Source organism: Nicotiana tabacum, chromosome 8, assembly GCF_000715075.1.
Source record: "Nicotiana tabacum cultivar K326 chromosome 8, ASM71507v2, whole genome shotgun sequence".
NCBI lineage: Eukaryota > Viridiplantae > Streptophyta > Magnoliopsida > Solanales > Solanaceae > Nicotiana > Nicotiana tabacum.
Genome location: NC_134087.1, coordinates 41,050,773 through 41,071,562, shown reverse-complemented (window position 1 = coordinate 41,071,562; position 20,790 = coordinate 41,050,773). Strand labels below are relative to the sequence as shown.

General features: G+C 40.6%; 1 pseudogene; it reads left to right on the top strand.

Annotated features, from left to right (window-relative positions):
- The first annotated feature begins 244 nt into the window (after window positions 1–244).
- LOC107762704 (ABC transporter G family member 1-like) lies at window positions 245–17,023 on the top strand (annotated as a pseudogene).
- The last annotated feature ends 3,767 nt before the right edge of the window (window positions 17,024–20,790 follow it).

Below are 20,790 nucleotides of genomic sequence, written 5' to 3'. Positions count from 1 at the left end.
GAGTACTTAATATGAATCTCATCTGTTAAAAAGAATTTATTATGAAGGAGATCCCTGCTTTAAATGCTCTTATTTCTTGTGGATTTAAAAAGTTTTTTTCATATAAAAAATGAATTAGAAATAACAAATAATGAGAGTATAATGTCGGCCACTTTGTGACCATTTGCTGGACAACAAGACTCGTGACATTATATATATTTTGTGGAGTCCATATTCTGATATATATCAATACGTAAATCTGGCAATGGCACCTATAGAGTTAGGGGATATTGGAATTGGAAAACTTGAAGAAGAAGAATTGAAACATTCAAAGAGTAGTAGTAATAGTGAAGGTGTGTTCTTGACTTGGAATGATTTGTGGGTTGCTGTCTCCAATAGAAAATTAGGTGGCAGCAAAAACATACTACTACTTGAAGGCCTCAGTGGCTATGCTCGCCCTAGTGAACTCTTGGCCGTCATGGGTCCTTCTGGCTCTGGCAAATCTACTCTTCTCAACGCTTTAGCCGGTAAATATTACTTCATCCGTTTCAACTTATGTAAATATGTTTGACTGGGCACGAAGTTTAAGAAAAAAAAATGAAAACTTTTGAAATTTTATGGTCCTAAACAAGTCCAAATGGGGCTCAGAGTATTTGTATGGTTATAAAAGCTTCTCATTAAGGGTAGAGTTGTAAATTTAAGCTAAATTGTTACCAAATTTAGAAAGGGTTCATTCTTTTTGGAACGGACCAAAAAGGAAATAGGTTCACATAAACTGGAACAGAGGGAGTATTACATTCAGACCTCTTTATTACATCTTGGTTTGTTCTATATATACTTGTTGAGTTGTCCTACACCGGTGGGACTTGAGGTCCTTGGTCTCATTATGTGATCTTGGACAATTCTCACCACATAAGCTAGTTTTTGAGGTTGAGATAGGACCAAAGTCTCATTTATTATTGTATCAAAGATAGGCTCATACCAATTATTGTTACCGACGTTGGGCCCCTATTTATAGAGTTAGGCCCAAGGTCCACTTATTTCTGGATGTTATGCGAATTGATGTTACAGTATGAAATTTGGTTCCAGATGTATTATATTATATATCTTAGCTAATGAATTGAGCATTAATATCATTTTGCATGGGGCCAAAAACAACATAGATAAATATAATACAGAGAAAATGATACTTTATAGCCAATCTCAAAATAATAGCTGAAAAATATATATATTTTATATATATATATATATATATATATATATATATATATATATATGTATGACATATGTTAGACAACAACAACAACAACAACGACCCAGTATAATCCCACAAGTGAGGTCTGGGGAGGGTAATATGTACGCAGACCTTACCCCTACCCCGAAGGGTAGAGAGGCTGTTTCCAGGAGACCCTCGGCTCAAAAAAGCAATAGGAGATGATATATTAGTACCATAAAAATGCGTAATAAAAATAACAACAATATATAAGAGATATGAAATATGAAATACAGAATACGAATACGAAATACGAAATAGATGGCTGGTATAGTACAACTAGAAGGTAAAGCTCTGCATCAATAGACGACCAATGACATTCCTAGTCTAACTCCTAACTGGATAGTCTCCCTCTATTGTGCTGTAGAAATATTCACACTCTCCCCTAACCTACAACCTTAATGCTCGACCTCCATAATTCCCTATCAAGGGCCATGTCCTCAGTAATCCTAAGTCGCGCCATGTCCTGTCTGATCACCTCTCCCCAATACTTCTTAGGTCTTCCTCTACCTCTCCGCGTGCCCACTACAACCAGTCGCTCACACCTCCTCACCGGTGCATAAGTGCTCCTCCTCTGAATGTGCCCGAACCATCTGAGTCTTACTTCCCGCATCTTGTCCTCCATGGGGGCCACACCCACCTTCTCTCGAATATCTTCATTCCTAATCTTATCCATCCTTGTATGCCCGCACATCCACCTCAACATCCTCATCTCTGCTACTTTCATCTTCTGGATGTGTGAGTTCTTTACCGGCCAACATTCAGTTCCATACAACATGACATGCCTAACCACTGCTCTATAAAACTTACCTTTTAGTAACAGTGGCACTTTCTTGTCACACAAGACTCCCGACACTAACCTCCACTTCATCCACCCCACCCCTATACGGTATGTGACATCCTCGTCAATCTCCCCGATCCCCTGAATAACCGATCCAAGGTACTTGAAACTACCTCTCTTGGGAATGACTTGAGAGTCAAGCCTCACTTCAAATCTCGCTTCCGTCGGCTCAACTCCAAATTTGCACTCGAGGTATTCCGTCTTCGTCCTACTCAACTTGAAACCTTTAGACTCAAGAGCATGTCTTCAAATCTCTAGCCTCTCGTTGACGCTGCCTCTTGTCTCGTCAATTAGAATAATGTCATCAGCAAATAGCATGCACCATGGAACCTCCCCTTGAATATGATGAGTCAGTGCATCCATCACCAGGGCAAATAGGAATGGGCTGAGCGCAGACCCTTGGTGCAACCCCGTAATAACTGGAAAGTGTTCAGAGTCGCCTCCTACTGTCCTAACCCGAGTCTTAGCTCCAGCATACATGTCTTTAATCACCCTAATATAGTCAACCGGGACCCCTTTATCCTCTAAGCAGCTCCATAAGACCTCCCTAGGAACCCTATCGTACGCTTTCTCCGCATGAAAATTACGTTAATAAAATCTTTCAGAATGTCATAAGATATATATATATATATATATATATATATATATATATATATATATATATATATATATATATATATATCTCTACCTTCACAAGGTAGAGGTAAAGTATTGGGTACATATTACCCTCTCCAAACTCCACTGGTGAGATTGCTCTGGTCTTTTTTGTTGTTGTCTTTAGAAAAAGAAAGAGGGGAGGGCGAGGATATTATATTAAATTGTTCATCTAGCTAGTCTCTTTTCGAAATATTTATGACTGATTACCAGATGACTACCTCTTAGGGCGATTGGATTTCAGCACGAGGCAGAGCGGTGATATTCTGATCAATGGTAACAAACAAAAACTTTCTAATGGAACATTTGTAAGATAACTAGCCTTCAGCTAAATAGTTAATACTATCATTATTTAAGTTTTCTTTCTATTAATTAACGTCTCCTTAATCAATTGTTCCCTTGTGATGATTGTTAAGATTAGAATTCATCGTAATTTTTCCTATAAAACCAGGGTTGCGTAACTCAAGATGAAACGTTGATAGCAACACTAACGGTTAAAGAAGCAGTGTTATTACTCAGCACAACTTCAACTGCCAGATTCTATGACAAAAGCAGAGAAGAAAAGAATAGCAGAGAAGAGTATAAAGGAGATGGGGTTACAAGATGCGACGAACACAAGAATTGGAGGAATTAGTGGAGGAGAAAAGAAGAGATTAAGCATTTGCATGGAGATTCTAACGCGACCAAAACTTCTTTTCCTTGACGAACCAACCAGTGGCCTTGACAGTGCTGCATCTTATTATGTGATGAGTAGAATTTCACGTCAAAGATTTGGAAAAACCATTATTTCATCCATACATCAACCTAGTGCTGAAGTTTTTAACCTCTTTCAAAACTTGTGCCTTTTGTCCTAAGGAAAATGGTATATTTTGGTCCAGCTAGTGCAGCAATTGAGGTAAAATGCAAGCACACACACTCTCTCTATATATATACACGCACACACACCCTATGTCTCTTATTCCTAGGAGATCTTCCTCCACTAGCGGATTTTTTTCGGAAAACTCTATTTATTTTGGTGTGAATTGACAGGCATACTTATATTTCTTGATTTTAATAGGGCTCCTTACAATCATAGTTTCTATCTACTATTATCTACAAATTATAAAGTTATTAATAACCGGATGAAACCAAGAAATAACCTCTCACGTGCAAAATTATAGATCTCCTGTCATGACCCTAAACCCGGACCCGATCGTGATGACGCCTCTCGTGAAGACAAGGCCAGTCGACACTTTCCCATTTCAGTTTTAAGCAATTAAACAATATGAATTAAGTCTAAAAAGTAATAAATAATCCAAAAGTAAGCAGTGACAATATAGAATAATTTGCGGAATTAAACCCAACACAGCCCGATACCGGGGTGTCACTAGTCATGAGCATCTATCAGTACACTACAAGTCTGAAATGCCTACCAAGCTATTACAAAATAACTGAAAAGAGATAGAAATGAGATAAAGGGGGAGAAACACGGGACTGCGGACGCCAAACAGCTACCTCGTGAACTCTGAAGTCTGCCGGGAGCTCTCAACTCGCGCTAGCAGGATCGACAACGCCTGAATCTGCACACGGGGTGCAGGGAGTAAAGTGAGTACTCCAACTCAGTGAGTAATAATCATAAATAAAGATTGAAAGCAAGAAAACACGTAAGGCACAATACATGCTATAATGAAGCAGTAAAAGCCAGTACAATAGTGAATCAGTAAAGATATGTAAAAATCATTTTAGTCTAGTTTAAACTTCATAAAAGGCCTTTTTTTACAATTAAGCAAGTATATGACAGACAATAAGAAAGATAAACACATAAAGGTTCGCCCTTCGGGCACAATGTCAACAAATCTGCCCCTCGGGCAATATCTCAGCACAATACCAGCCCCTCGGGCTATATCTCATATCACAATGGGTACCCGCGCTCACTAGGGGTGTGCAGACTCCTAAAGGGGCCCATACGACCCAAGTGCAATATCAAGTCATCTCGTGGCATCGTCATTAGGCCCTCAGCCTCACATCAACAAGCCATCTCGTGGCGTACATATCTCAGGCCCTCGGCCTCATAATCATTATCACTGTTTCCTCACAACATAGGCCCTCGGCCTTACTCAGTCAAAATTCTCACAAGCCACTCGGGCAATAGTATAACATGATTCTAAGCCCAAAATATCATTTAAAAGATCATTTAAGTGTTAAAACAAAGTAAACATGGCTGAGTTATGAAATAAGTGAAATATAGCATGACTGAGTTCAAGTATAAAGTCAAAACAGTGAGAAAATATCAATAAAAATCCCCTAAGGGTTCAGATAGTTAGCACAACGCCCAAATATGGTGTTCGGCCCAAAACATGATGATAGAAAATAGATTTCAGTCAAATATGCGATAAAATAGTCATTCGGGACGGACTAAGTCACAATCCTCAACAGTGCACAACCCCATTGTCGTCATCAAGTGTGTGCGTCACCTCAATATAGCACAACGATGAGTAATCCAGGGTTTCATACCCTCAGGACATCAATTACAATCATTACTCACCTCAATCCGGTCCAAACTCTAGCCCGCGACGCCTTTGCCCCTAAAATCGGCCTCCATTCGCGTCGAATCTATCCAAAATTAGAATCACAATGTCAAAATATGCTAAGGGAACGAATCCCAAGCGAAAATAATCAATTTACAACTTAAATCCCGAAATTACCAAAACCCGACCTCCGGACCCACGTCTCGAATTTCGGTAAAAATCACATTAATGGATTCCTTATCACTCCCCGAGTTCATTTATACCAAAAGCATCAAAATCCATCCACAAACAACCTCTCAAATCCCAAATTCTAGGTCTCCAATTTCATGCCCTAGTTCTTCAATTTTAGGCTTAAATTCCATGATTAATTAGGTAGATTTCACATTAGAATTAAGTTTTAAGTCCATGAATCTTACCTCCATGTGATTCCCTTTGAATCTCTCTTCAAAAAACTCAAAAAATGCTCAACAATGGTGAAAATAAACCCCAAAATTGCGGACAAGATGACTATTTAAACATTCTGTCCAGGTATGAAATCCTTCTTCGCGAACGCGGTCAACGCCTCGCGTTCACGAAGCACAAACCAACTTTGACAAAAAAATTCCTCTTTGCGATCGCAACCTTCCCCTCGCTAATGCAAAGCTTTCCTCAGACCACTCTTCGCGATCGTGTTACCTCTCTAGCGAACGCGATGAATAAAATACCCTGAAGCTCAGCTGCCCAATTCTTCTACGCGAACGCGGTCCCCTTCATGCGTACGCGATGACCAAACACTCAGTCCCTTCGCGAACGCGGAGCTTTCCTCGCAAATGTGAGGCTTAAATCCCAGCCTTCACCAACTGACCCTTCGCGAACGCGAGGACCCACTCGCAAACACGAAGGTCAGAATCCTATACAACACACAACAGTTTTCTGCAATTCCAAACATCATGAAATGGTCCGATTGACCACCCGAGTCCCCCGGGAGCTCAACCAAACATGCCAACATATCCCATAACCTCATTCAAACTTGTTCCAAACTTCAGAACGCTCAAAACAACTTCAAAACACCAAACTCGCATCGGATTCAAGCCTAAGAATTCCAAAACCATCTAAATTACACTCTTGATAAAAAACCCAACCAAACCACGTCCGAATGACCTTAAATTTTTCACACACATCCCAAATGACACCACGAAACTACTGCAACTCTCGGAATTCCATTCCGACCCCTATATCAAAATCTCAACTATCAATTGGAAATTCCCAAAAATCCAATTTCGCCAATTCAAGCATAAATCTACTCCGGACCTCCAAAACTCATTCTGATGACGCTCCTAAGTCCCAAATCACCTCCCAAAGTTATCCGAACCATCGGAACTCACATACGAGCCCTCTAACACATAAGTCAACATCCGGTTAACTTTTTCAACTTAAGCTTCCTCAAAAGAGACTAAGTGTCTCAAACCTTACCAAATCCTTTCCGAACCCGAGCCAACCAACCCGATCACATATAGAACTGATAGACAAAGCAATAAGAAGAAGAAATGGGGAAACAGAGCGGTAACTCATGAGACGATTGGCCCGATTGTCACATCCTCCCCAACTTAAACAAACGTTCATCCTTGAACGAGTCAAGAAACATACCTGAAGCCTCAAACAGGTGAGAATATCTGCTCCGCATCTCCCGCTCGATCTCCCAGGTAGGCTCCTCCACAGGCTGACCTCTCTACTGTACTTTCACTGAAGCTATATCCTTTGACCTCAACTTTCGAACCCGACTACCCAAAATAGCTACTAGCTCCACATCATAGGTCAAATCATCATCCAACTGAACCATGCTGAAATCCAGAACATGAGACGGATCCCCAATATACTTCCGGAGCATAGAAACATGAAATACCGGATGCACACTCGACAAGTTGGGTGGCAAAGCAAGCTCATAAGACACCTCCCCAATCCTCCGAAGCACCTCAAAAGGCCCAATGAACCGAGGACTCAATTTACCTTTCTTCCCAAATCTCATGACACCCTTCATGGGCAAAACCTTCAACAGTACCTTTTCACCAACCATGTAGGTCACATCCCGAACCTTCCCATCAACATAACTCTTCTGCCTCGACTGCGCTGTACGAAGCCTCTCCTGAATCACCTTCACCTTTTCTAAAGCATCCTGCACCAAGTCTGTCCCTAATAGACTAGCCTCACCCGGCTTAACCCAACCAACTGGAGATCTACACCGCCTACCATACAAAGCCTCATATAGAGCCATCTGAATACTCGACTGGTAGCTGTTATTATAAGCAAAGTCTGCAAGCGGTAGAAACCGATCCCATGAACCTCCGAAGTTAATGGCACAAGCACGCAACATGTCCTCCAATATCTGAATAGTGCACTCGGACTGCCCGTCCGTCTGAGGGTAAAAAGCTGTGCTCAACTCAACCAAAGTACCCAACTCTCGCTGCACAGACCTCCAAAACTGTGAAGTAAACTGAGTGCCCCTATCTGAAATAATGGAAACTAGGACACCATGCAAATGAACAACCTCCCGGATATAGATCTCTGCCAACCGCTCTGAAGAATAGGTGGTACATACAGGAATGAAGTGCGTGGACTTGGTCAGCCGATCCACAATCACCCAAATAGCATTGAACTTTCTCAAAGTCTGTGGAAGTCCAACAACAAAGTCCATAGTGATCCTCTCCCACTTCCACTCGGGAATATCCATCTGCTGAAGCAAGCCACCCGGTCTGTGATGCTCATATTTCACCTGCTGATAATTGAGACACTGAGCTACAAATCCCACAATGTCTTTCTTCATTCTTCTCCACCAATAATGCTGCCTCAAATCCTGATACATCTTCGCGGCACCTAGATGAATAAAATACCGCGAGCTGTGGGCCTCCTCCAGAATCAACTCCCAAAGCCCATCTACATTAGGCACACAAATCCGGCCCTGCATCCTCAACACCCCATCATCACCAATGGTCACATCTCTGGCATCATCATGCTGAACTTTGTCCTTAAGGACAAGCAAATGCGGATCATCATACTGGCCCTCTCTGATGCGATCATAGAAGGAAGACCGAGAAACCACACAAGACAATACCCGACTGGGCTCCGAAATATCCAACCTCACGAACCGATTAGACAGGGCCTAGACATCAACTGCAAGAGGTCTCTCCCCAGCTGGAATATATGCCAAACTCCCCATACTCACCGCCTTTCGGCTCAAAGCATCGGCGACTACATTGGCCTTTCCAAGATAGTACAATATAGTTATATCATAATCCTTTAGCAACTCCAACTATCTCCGCTACCTCAAATTAAGATCCTTCTGCTTGAACAAGCACTGGAGACTGCGATGATCAGTAAACACCTCACAAGACACACCATATAAGTAATGCCTCCAAATTTTTAGTGCGTGAACTATGGCAGCCAACTCCAAATCATGAATGGGGTAGTTCTTCTCATGGGGCTTCAACTGACAAGAAACATAAGTAATAACTCTACCCTCATGCATTAGAACACAACCAATACCAACTCTCGAAGCATCACAATACACAGTATATGAACCTGAAGCTGATGAAAAAACTAACACTGGAGTTGTGGTCAAGGATGTCTTGAACTTCTGAAAGCTCTCCTCACACTCATCTGACCATATAAATGACGCACCCTTCTGAGTCAACTTGGTCAAGGGCGATGCGATGGATGAAAATCCATGAACAAACCAGCGATAATAGCCTGCTAGACCAAGAAAGCTGCGAATCTTTGTGGCTGAGGATGGTCTAGGCCAACTCTGAACTGCCTCTATCTTCTTCGGATCAACCTGAATACCCTCGCTGGACACCACATGCCCCAAGAAAGCCACTGAATTGAGCCAAAACTCACACTTGGGGAATTTTGCATAAAGCTTCTCCTCTCTCAATATCTGCAACACAACTCTCAAATGCTCCGTGTGCTCCTCCTGACTACGCGAATACATAAGAATATCATCAATGAAGACTATGACAAACGAATCGAGATAAGGTCGGAACACGATGTTCATCAAATGCATGAATGCTACTGGGCATTGGTCAGCCCAAAAGACATCACTCATAATGACCATATCGGGTCCTGAAAGCCATCTTAAGAATATCCGAGTCCCTGATCTTCAACTAGTGATAACCCGAATAGAGATCAATCTTGGAGAACACTCTCGCTCCCTGAAGCTGGTCGAATAAATCATCAATGCGAGGCAAATGATACTTGTTCTTAACTGTTACTTTGTTCAATTGCCTATAATCAATACACATCCTCATAGTGTCATCCTTCTTTTTCACAAATAGAATCGACGTACCCCAATGTGACACACTAGGCCGAATGAACCCCTCATCAAGGAGTTCCTGAAGCTGCTCCTTTAACTCCTTCAACTCTGCTGGTGCCATACGATACAACGGGATAGAAATGGGCTGAGTGCCCGGCACCAGGTCAGTATCAAAATCAATATCCATGTCCGGTGGCATGCCCGACAGATCTACAGGAAACACATTGGGAAAACCCCTCACAACTGGAACAGAATCAATACTGGGAGTCTCTGCACCGACATCCCTCACAAAGGCTAGATATGAAAGACAACTCTTCCCAATCATATGCTGGGCCTTCAAGAATGAGATCACTCTACTGGGAATATAATCAGTCATGCCTCACCACTCAATCCGTGGCACACCCGATATAGCCAATATCACTGTCTTGGCATGATAGTCCAGAATAGCACGACATGAAGATAGCCAATCCATGCCCAAAATGACATCGAAATCCACCATACACAATAATAAAAGATCCACTTCGGTCTCTAGACCCCAAATAGTCACCATACACGACCAGTACACACGGTCTACAATAACAGTATCGCCCACCGAAGTAGATACATGAACAGGTGAAGCAAAAGACTCACGGGGCATACCCAAATAACGAGCAAAGTATGATGACACATAAGAAAAGGTAGAACCAGGATCAAATAACACAAAAGCATCTCTGTGGCATATTGAAACAATACCTGTAATAACAGCATCTGAAGCAATAATATCGGGTCTAGCTGGAAGTGCATAGAAACGGGCCTGACCGCCACTTGATCAAACTCTCCCTCTAGGACGGCCTCTAGCTGACTGACCTCCACCCCTAGCTAGCTGGGTGAGTGATGATGAAGTAACTTGCGCTGAAGCCGATGGCTGACCCCTCTTCTGAGATGAACTCGCAGGACGACGAGGGCACTGCCTCCACATATGACCCATCTCACCACACTCATAACAACTCCCAGGTGTTGGAGAAGGGGACTGAAGGGAACCCCTCGCACCGGAGTGACTAGAAGATGCACCTGTCATAGAAGAGCCCTGGACTGATGGAGTACGGGACGAACTCTGAGCTGGAAGGGCACTAAGTGATGACTGGCCCTGATAAGAACTGTGAGAACCATGACCCGATGACACCCCAAAATAACCTGGGTGAGCTGGCTGAGCATGCTTGAATAGACGACCTCTGCTGTGCTGAAACTGACCTCTCGAAGGAGCACCACTATAACTGCCAAATCCTCGAGGCCTCTTGGCCTCCCTCTTCTCTCGCTCCTCGCGACGAACAGACTCAATCTCATGGGCAATATCCACATCCTCCTCGAAAGTAGTACCAACACCCTCTCCCTGGTCATGAGAATACGAAGCTGATAAGTGAGGCCATCAACAAACCTCATAATCCTCTCTCTATTTGTCGGAACCAACCAAATAGCATGACGAGCTAACTCGGAGAACCTCATCTCATACTGCGTCACAGTCATCTCTCCCTGAAGCAACCACACAAACTGCCTGCGCAGCTCCTCTCTGCGAGACTGCGGCACATACTTCTCCAGAAAGATAACGGAGAACTGTTGTCAGGTAAGGGGTGCTGCACCAATAGGCCTACGCCTCTCAAAAGCCTCCCACCAAGTGAAGGCAGCTCCAGAAAACTGATAAGTAGTGAAAGCGACCCCACTAGTCTCCATATTACCCGCTGTATAAAGCATCCTCTAACACTTATCCAAGAAATCCTGGGCATCATCGCCCTCAACACCACTGAAGGTTGGAGGCTGAAGTCTACCAAACCTATCCAACATATGCTGCTCGTCCTCTGGCATGGCAAGAACTACATATTCCTGAGCAGCTTTAACCGGCTGGGCTGGATGTGCCCCCGACGTCTGAAGTACCTACACGACCAGTCAAGTGTGCGAGCAGCGGGAATCTGATTGTCTCCCCCAGCCTGAGAAGTAGCTGCGGCTGTAGTAGCAAAGACTGCCTAAGCTAGGCTAGTGCAAATTGATAGAATCTGAGCCAAGGACTCCTGAAGACTCGGAATCACAATGGGCACATCTGGTGCCTGAGCTGGTGCGGCTGAAACGTCTATAACTAGGACCTGATCCTGAACTAGGGCGGCTGGTGGATCTGCAGGTGCAGCTCTAGCTGCTGTGCGGGCCACACCCCTACCCTACCGCGACCACGACCACATCCTCGGCCTCTAGTGGCCACAATTGGTGGTACTGGTGATCGTCCATCCTAGCCGGTAGCGCGTGTCCTCACCATCTATGAGAGAATAGAATGACAGAAGTTTAGTACTCGGATCAATAAATTCGCACGACAAGAATTTCAAGAATATGAAGTTTTTCCTAAAGGTCTCCAGCCTCTCGAGGATAAATACAGACGTCTTCGTACCGATACGCAAGACTCTACTAAACCTGCTAATGACTCGTGAGACCTATGTAACCTAGGCTCTGATACCAACTTGTCACGACCCTAAACCCGGACCCGGTCGTGAGGGCGCCTCTCGTCAAGACAAGGCCATCCGACACTTTCCTATTTCAGTTTTAAGCAATTAAACAATAAGAATTAAGTCTAAAAAGTAATAAATAATCCAAAAGTAAGCAGTGACAATACAGAACAATTTGCATAATACAACCCAACACAGCCTGTAACCGGGATGTCACTAGTCATGAGCATCTATCAGTACACTACAAGTCTAAAATGCCTACCAAACTATTACAGAATAACTGAAAAGAGATAGAAATGAGATAAGGGGTGAGAAACACAGGACTACGGACGCCAAGTAACTACCTTGTGAACTTCGAAGTCTGCCGGGAGCTCTCAACTCGCGCTAGCAGGATCAGCAATGCTTGAATCTGCACACAGGATGTAGGGAGTAAAGTGAGTACTCCAACTCTAGGAGTAATAATCAAAAATAAAGTCTTAAAGCAAGAAAATACGTAAGGCACAATACATGCTATAATGAAGTAGTAAAAGGCAGTACAACAGTGAATCAGTAAAGATATGTAAAAATCATTTTAGTCCAGTTTAAACTTCATAAAAGGCCTTTTTTAATAATTAAGTAGGTATATGACAGGCAATAAGAAAGATAAACACATAAAGGTTCGCCCCTCGGGCACAATATCAACAAATCCACCCCTCGGGCAATATCTTAGAACAATACCAGCCCCTCGGGCTATATCTCACATCACAATGGGTACCCGCGCTCATTAGGGGTGTGCAGACTCCTGGAGGCTCCCCTTACGTCCCAAGCGCAATATCAAGCCATCTCGTGGCAACATCACTAGGCCCTCGGTCTCATATCAACAAGCCATCTCGTGGCATACTTATCTCAGGCCTTCGGCCTCATAATCATGATCAGTGTTTCCTCACAACATAGGCCCTCGGCCTTACTCAGTCAAAATCCTCACAAGCCACTTGGGCAATAGTATAACATGATTCTCAGCCCAAAACAATGGAATATAGCATGACTGAGTCCATGTATAAAGTCAAAACAGTAAGGAAATATCAATAAAAATCAACTAAGGGTTCAAATAGTTGGCACAAGGCTCAAATATGATGTTCAACCCAAAACATGATGATAACAAAAAGATTTCTGTTAAATACATGGTAAAATAGTCATTCGGGACAGACTAAGTCACAATCCCCAACAGTGCACGATCCCACGCTCGTCATCAAGCGTGTGCGTCACCTCAATATAGCTCAACGATGTGCAATCCGGGGTTTCATACCCTCAGGACATCATTTACAATCATTAATTACCTCAGTCCAGTCTAAACTCTAGCCCGCGACGCCTTTGCCCCTCGAATCGGCCTCCACTCACGTCGAATTTATCCAAAATCAGAACCACAACGTCAAAATATGCTAAGGGAACGAAGCCTAAGCGAAAATAATCAATTTACAACTTAAATCCCGAAATTACCAAAACCTGAACCCCGGGCCACGTCTTAGATTCCGGTAAAAATCACATCAATGGATTTCTTATCACTCCCCGAGTTCATTCATACCAAAAGCGTCAAAATCCATTCACAAACGACCCCTCAAATCCCAAATTCTAGGTCTCCAATTTCAAGCCCTAGTTCTTCAATTTTATGCTTAAATTGCATGATTAATTAGGTAGATTTCATATTAGAATCAAGTTTTAAGTCCATGAATCTTACCTCACTCTTCCATTGTTCAAAAAACTCCAAAAACGCTCAACAGTGGTGAAAATAAACCCCAAAATCGCGGACAAGACGACTATTTAAACATTCTGTCCAGGTCTGAAATCCTTCTTCGCGAACGCGGTCAATGCCTCGCGTTCACGAAGCACAAACCAACTTTGACCAAAAATTTCCTCTTTGCGATCACGACCTTCCCCTAGCTAATGCAATGCTTTCCTCAGACCACTCTTCGCGATCGTGTTACCTCTCTCGCGAACGTGATGAATAAAATACCCTGAAGCTCAGCTGTCTAATTCCTCTACGCGAGCGCGGTCCCCTTCACGCGTACGCGATGACCAAACACTCAGCCCCTTTGCGAACGCGGAGCTTTCCTCGCAAACGCGAGGCTTAAATCCCAGCCTTCACCAACTGACCCTTCGCGAACGCGAGGACCCACTCGCGAACACAAAGGTCAGAATCCTATGCAACACACAACAGTTTTCTGCAATTCCAAACATCATGAAATGGTCCGATTGACCACCCGAGTCCCCCGAGACCTCAACCAAACATGCCAACATATCCCATAACCTCATTCAAACCTTTTCCAACCTTCGGAATGCTCAAAACAACAGCAAAACACCAAATTCGCATCGGATTCAAGCCTAAGAATTCCAAAATCTTATAAATTACACTTTTGATAAAAACCGAACCAAACCACGTCCGAATGACCTGAAAATTTGCACACACATCCCAAATGACACCAAAGAACTACTGAAGCTCTCGGAATTCCATTTCGACCCCTATATAAAAATCTCACCTATCAACCGGAAATCGCCAAAAATCCAATTTCGCCAATTCAAGCCTTAATCTACTCCGGACCTCCAAAACTCATTTCGATCAAGCTCCTAAGTCCCAAATCACCTCCCGAAGCTATCCGAACCATCGGAACTCACATCCGAGCCCTCTAACATATAAGTCAACATCCGGTTGACGTTTTCCAACTTAAGCTTCCTCAAAAGAGACTAAGTGTCTCAAACCTTACCAAATCTTTTCCGAGCCCGAGCCAACCAACCCGATCATATATAGAACCGATAGACAAAGCAATAAGAAGCAGAAATGGGGAAAACAAAGAGGTAACTCATGAGAAGACTGGTCGGGTCATCACATCTCCTTTAAGATCAAATAATTCCATCTAATTGAGTATAATTATATGTGTGATAGCATTTATAATCAGGGGCGAACCTATGCTATACTGAGAGGGGTCACGACACCCGTAAATTTTAGAAAACATTTCATGTATACATGTATATGTTCTTAAAAACTAGTAATATATTAGTAGTGGACACTCTATATACAAAGTAGATTTTAGTTCAATCTAAAGTGCACCCGTGACCTTTAAATCCCGAGTTCGCCTTTGTCTACAACACTAAGAATATCAATGAACCCGATTATTGCATGATAGCCTTTTTTAGCTTCTAGGGTCTATTTCTTAGTTCAAGATCCATTTTACTAACTGAATCAAAGAATTAGTAGATCTGTCCCTATATATATATATATATTGATTGAGTCAAGATTGTTCAGCTTTTAATCTCTCTTTTTATTTTCTTTTATGATAGTTTTTTTGCATCAAATGGTATTCCTTGCCCGCCTCTTCAAAATCCGCCGGACCATTTTCTTAAAACAATAAACAAAGACTTTGATGAGGTAAGTCAAATGTATACGCTTCCCTTTTCTAAGAGAGAGGCTAACGTTTGCTTTTTATTGATTGTCTTGCCTTCTGTTCATAAATAATTATAGGATATTGAACAAGTCTCAACTGGAAGAAAACCTACCGAAGAAGTGGTAGATCTTCTCATAAATTCATTTAAGAGCCATAAAGTTCAGAATCATGTCGTAGAAATATGTCAACGGGTAAGGAAAAAAAACCCTGAAGGGTTGTTTGTTTGGAATGAGAAGAAACTCTATAACATTCATTAGTATATTATTTTCAGGGTGGTGAAGTATTGGAAAAAAGAAGCCATGCCAATTTCACTACACAATGCCTAGTGTTGACAAGGAGATCAGCTGTGAACATGTTTCGCGATCTTGGCTACTATTGGATGTGATTAGCTACTTATACCGCCCTTGCTTTAGGTATTGGCTCCATCTACTATGACGTTGACACGAGCTATCGTTCAATCGAGGTACATACAATATGATCAGGATATAGAATCTTCTGACGAAATTTTAGAAATTTCTTAGTTAATTCTCAAAGTATGTCAGTAAAATAAACTTCTTAATTGTCACATAGTTTTATGAATCGTAACTAGGCTTTAAATATTGATTTTTAGGAAAGAGCTTTTATGGCGGCTTTCATTGTTTCATTTATGACATTTATGGTAATTGGTGGATTCCCATCATTTGTGGAGGACATGAAGGTATATATCTTTTTTTTCATTACGTTTTATGTACATGACTAATTAATTTAATAACTTCGAGAAAAATTGCAGGTATTTCAACGAGAAAATTTGAATGGGCATTATGGATGTTTTGCTTTTGTAATAAGCAACACACTTTCTTCTATATATACCATACTTGCTATTAAATTCATTGGTTCCAGGTGCCATTGCCTATTTTATTACTGGATTTCAAAGTGGATTTGGCCATTTTAGCTACTTTACTCTATCCTCTTCACTTGTATGATGATAGTCGAAACCCTAATGATGAACGTTGCAGCAATCGTACCTAATTTCCTCACTGGCATTGTATTAGGTGCAACAATAGAAGGATTGATGATTTTAACAGGTGGTTTTTTTCAATTACCTGATAAATTGCCTAAACCTATTTGGAAGTACCCATTATACTACATTTCCTTTCAAAAGTATGCTTATCAAGGTATGTTTAAGAATGAATTTGAAGGGTTAAACTTTACGGATTATCTGAATGAAAATAATCAGACAATGAGTGGAGAAGATGTCTTAAGAGATAGATGGCAAGTAGAAATAACATACTCAAAATGGATAGACCTTGCCATTTTGGTAGGAACGTTAATTTTGTGTCGTCTGATGTTCTTTCTGATTATCAAGACAAAGGAAAAGGTCATGCATGTAGTGAAAAGATCCATATCAGATCTATCAAACCAAAATAGACAAATCATGACCAAGTCCGTAGCTGCCTCACCTTTCCATGGACTCACTTCATCTAGTGAAATTCCTACCAACAAAGTATAAGATGTAATTCGCTCAGTTCCTTGCGATTTAATGATTTGACCATTTCTCAATTTGTGCATGTTTAGAGGTGGATCTAGGATTTGAAGGTAGCGGGTGCCATAATTTTCTTTAATGTATACCTTGTAATAACTAATATAGAGTTTGTTCGGAACGTTTATTTGGTTCATTTTTTTCCATTTATTCGGGAAATTTAATATGCTTTTTAATTATGAAAATTACATCTCTTTCCCAAATGCTGTTTGTGGGATTTTATTGGATATGTTGTTGTTGTGTGAAAATTACGTCTTAGACATTAAGAAACAAATCTAATTAGAATTTTAAAAAAGGAATCACGGCTTTATTATTATTAATAATACAAGTAAAATTAATATTTTTACTAGGGAACTACATCTTTTTTTTTGTATGCTAAAAATAAATTTGTATAAATAAAATAACATCTTCAATAAGGGCATTCCACCAACCAGAATAAGAAAAATAAAAATTATATCTTCAATAGATAAGTTATACACAAGAGAACAAGCCATTAGCATCGAAATTTAACGTTGGACTACAGTTCCCTAGCTAATATACGCCTTTAGCTAGGGATCTAGCTAGAGAAGTCCTATTTTCTTGCAAATTTTTTCGATTAAAAATTTAATCACAATATAGCTAGGAATTAGCTAAGAACTATTCCTTGCTAAATGATAGCTACAGATTTTTCCTAGCCAAATTTATAACTAAATAATATATTTTGAACACGGTAACTCAATGTATCGTAGTAGAATCAAAACATAAACCTACAATGTTCAAATTGGGGCCATGGAGGGGTAGGCAGGTGTCACGATCGGAAATTTTCACCTTTTGGACCGTGATGACGCCTATCATTTCACTTGCTAAGCAAACCAATGTTAGAGGATTTTTAAGCCAATTTTATAAATTTCAATAAACAAAATCAATTAAGCCGAAATAAAACTAAAACCGAATGTAGAATAACGTAAAAGCCAATAATATTTGATGCAACTCAGATCTAGAGTCATAATTCACGAGCTTCTAGAATTTCTACAAACAGGTTTTAATATAAATACAACTGTCTTGAACTAAAAGAACAATAAAATACGGGAAGTGGAAGGGGACTTCAAAGTCTGCGGACGCCAGCAGATCTACCTCGAGTCTCCAAAAACAACTCCAAGCTGAAACGCCTCACGGACAGCTGGGACCCATACTAAAATCTGCACAAGAAGTGCAGAGTGTAGTATGAGTACAACCAACCACATGTACTTCGTAAGTGTCGAGCCTAACCTCAACCATATAGTGACGAGGCTATGACAAGAGATCAAGTTGTAGACATGTGATTTTTGATCCTCCCTAAAATTTTACACATTTTTGGCGTAAAATATTTAGTTTAGGTTTAATATCGTTATTTTAAATAATTTTGACTCTTTTACTTTATTTTATCGCAAAAAATAAAAATTACAAAAAATAAATATTTTCATCTTTAAGTTAAAGTCAATTAGTATATTTATATTTATAGTATTATCACATTTGAAAATACAAAAAAAATTAGTTTCACTCGTAGTATTTAGTTTTATATTAGTTTATTTTAATTTAGAGTGATTTTTACATTTTTATAGATACATTGTATTATTTGGTCTTTTTAGCCTAAGTTCAAACCCAAAGGACATGGTCCAACCCAATTACCCTTAGCCCATTCTTCCCAGCCCATTAGCCCATTTAAGTGCAATATTTAATCCCAGCCATCTACTTACTCCTAATCCACTAGCCATCATCCCTTCCCACCTCCATATAAAATACCCAATTATAGAAACCCTACCCCAAGTTTTTCAATTCCAAGGACTAGACCCCAAAAAGAAAATACAGAGCCACGGTGCAAGAACCCCTCCTTCCCTTTTCTTGCTTATCCGTTCATCATCTTCAACGGAACGAAACCTCCCCCATCCCAAGAACAAAGGCGGCATTTTCTGGTTTTCTTTTTCCTTATTCTTGGCAAAGACCACCAGATTTTGAGTTCAAAAATCTGAATCTTGGATCTAAAAAAAAATTTGTTCATCTTCATTTCGAATTTTAGCTAAAAAAATGGATTTCTCTTGAAATGTTGGAATTGGGTTCGAATATGACGAAGGTGTAGGCTGTTCGAAGTTGGTTCGTATGTCCGTCCGAGTTTTCTGTTAAATTTAAGTTTCGGCTATTTGAGATCTGGGATTAGTTGTAATCCGGCACTGCTGTTTATTGCTGAATTTCTGTTGAGTTTCGGTCGAGTTCGTCTCGGTTTTTGGTCACCTTATTCCAGTTTTCTTGTCCCACCAGGTATTCATTCATGAATTCAAGTTTACTTTGACATAATATGAACTTGTTTTCTGTTTTCTCCATAAAATCTCGATTCACTGTTATCTCTACATAATTGACCCTTTTTTGGGAGTAATGTGTCTATTAGAAGGTTTAAATCTGTTGTAACTTATAGCGACTGTCGTAAATTCTGACGGGAAATCACGGTTGTATCAAATTTGCGAATCATGCTTGGTTGTGGTCAATAGAGTGGCTGTATGTGTAATAAGATTCAACAGAATTTATTGATTGATAGAATTGTCATTTGTATAATATGAGATTGCCAATCATATGTCATTTAGTTTGGAAACCTGGAAGTCGGGTTTTTTTTGCATTTTTTGGGAATGTAATTGAAATTGTTTGTTTTTCATCTCATTTGAGCAACACTGCCACGATTAGTACTCCAATAAAGGAAATCGAAAGTTGCTCGATACTGTCTTGTGGAGAAAACGAAATTTTTGTTAAAACTGATCACTGAAGCAACTGGGAAAATCGTGAGTCTCTGGGCCATCTCTGGTTGACTAAAAGAGATGTACTAAGATGAAGCCATTATCTATTTTGGTCTTATACATTACCTCATTTTAAGCTATTATAGTTTCAGAAATTTTCATTATATAGATAGAGTTGGATAATGCCTAGTGTATTACCCTAAGTATGTGTATAATTAATAGCCTTATTGAAACATCAAATTTGTTTTAAATATGAATTTCTTTAGCTTGCTTTAGTTGTGGACAACCCTTTAAAAAAATTTGAGGTGTACCATGCCAAATAAAATTTGAAAACCCATGGCCCTTACTTAATTAATTTTAACTCTTTAGAAATCGAGGTGTGCCATTAGTGAATTTTCCATGACCCTCGCAAACCTGAAAGTGCGTAGTTGCTTTAGGCGCGCAATTTAAATTAATTTCCTTAAACTCGGGTGTACATTTCATGTGACCTAACTCCGATTCTCAACAACGTTAAATAAAATATGTCGCGAACCGCGAGTGCATTTCATGTGACGTGGTTCAAGGCATGTTTTAAATAACATTGAATCTTTCTAAATTAATTAAAAGAGGCTAATAAGTTAAAATGTACCATAGGCTAAAACATGTACTAAAATCAGATAATAGGTCAATTATAATAGTTTAAGCGACCGTGCTAGAACCACGGAATCCGGGAGTGTCTAACACCTTCCCCCGGGTTAACAGAATTCCTTATTCAGAATTTCTGGTTCGCAAACTTCAAATTGAAAGTCGAATTTCCTCGATTTAGGATTTAAAATAAATCGGTGACTTGGGACACCAATTAAACTATCCCAAGTGGAGACTCTGATAAATAAATAATCCTATTTCGAATAATATCACTTTAACTGGAAAATCTCTCTTATATCCCTCTCGGGTGGTAAAAAGGAGGTGTGACAGCTCTGGCGACTCTGCTGGGGATCCAAACCCAGAACTTTGGTTCAGGGTTTAAGAATTCGAGTTTAGAATAACTGTTGTAGTTGGCTTGTTTTATCTGATTTTTACATGTTGGGCCTAATGTGCTAATTGCCGCTTTTTGCCGCTTTTTACCGCTTT